Source organism: Erpetoichthys calabaricus, chromosome 9 (genome assembly GCF_900747795.2).
Source record: "Erpetoichthys calabaricus chromosome 9, fErpCal1.3, whole genome shotgun sequence".
NCBI lineage: Eukaryota > Metazoa > Chordata > Cladistia > Polypteriformes > Polypteridae > Erpetoichthys > Erpetoichthys calabaricus.
The window spans coordinates 161,585,044-161,586,175 of NC_041402.2; the positions used below are offsets into that span (position 1 = coordinate 161,585,044).

The 1,132-nt window shown below is 37.6% G+C and overlaps 1 non-coding gene across 1 annotated transcript; it reads left to right on the plus strand.

Annotated features, from left to right (window-relative positions):
• Positions 1-584: 584 nt before the first annotated feature.
• Positions 585-750, plus strand: LOC114658281 (U1 spliceosomal RNA). The gene has a single exon (XR_003717334.2). It is a non-coding gene; the product is annotated as a U1 spliceosomal RNA (small nuclear RNA).
• Positions 751-1,132: the final 382 nt, after the last annotated feature.

Here is a 1,132-nt window from a genome sequence, read left to right on the forward strand (position 1 = left end):
TACTAGCTCATTGTCTTTTAGCACGTCTGTGCATTGATTTTTTTCATCTAAACCAGAATTTTGTGTTTCGTGTACAATGCCTATAATTCAAACCTCTGAAAGTTTTTCCTTCTTGTTGCCATACAACATAAAATAAAACTATGCCAAAACAAATGCACCAGGTGGATTGAATTTACCTTGGCACAATCAGGCAGGCAGTGTGGTATAGTGGTTGAGGCTTTGAACTTCAGACCATGAGGGTGTGGGTCCAAATCCTGCAATTGACACTGTGGGAACATGAACAAGTCACTTGACCTGCCTGTGTGCCAACTGGAAAACTAAAAAAGATACGTAACCAATAAGTCACCTTAGATAAATGCGTCAGCTGAATAAGTAAATGTAAAATATAAATAATCTTCCAAAAATGACTGGAGTTATGTGGTTGTACATTCTATATCATTTAGTAGCATTTTTCATTAACTGAAAGCTAATAATGATTTGAACAGCCTATGAATTATGCATTGCAGCAGTCCATCCTACTAGAAATAAATGCATGAATTCATTTCAAGTTTCAAGTGCTTATCAGTATAATATTATAGCATAATATAGTTACCTGGTTGGGGTGATACCATGATCACTAAAGTGGTTCTCCCAGGGCGAGGCCCAAACATTGCACTCTGGGTGTGCTGACCCCTACAATTTCCCCAAATGCAATAAACTCAACTGCATAATGCGTGATAATGGAGGGGACTACATACACATTGTCCTTTAGTTACAAGGTGGAGTGGTGACTCCATCGCTAAAAGATCTATGCTGGTAACTGGAAGGTAAGGTTGCCAATTCAAATTCCAGCAGTGGCAGAAGGAATGCTATTCCGTTGAGCCCTTAAGCAAGGCACTTAACCTGTAATTACAGCAGGGACGCTATACACATCTCTCTGTGTGTCTCTGGAGAGTAAGTTGGGGTATATGAAAAATGACAAATTCCTATTGCAAGAAATTGCATATGGCAAATAAAGTGAATTATTATTATTAGTAGTGTATTATTATTATTATTATGGAGAAAGTTGTAAAGTAAGTACAAAATGCATTTGAATTCATTAGTCCACTGATTCCCCAGAGTCATCCTTTAGAAGAAACAGGTAAAACATGAC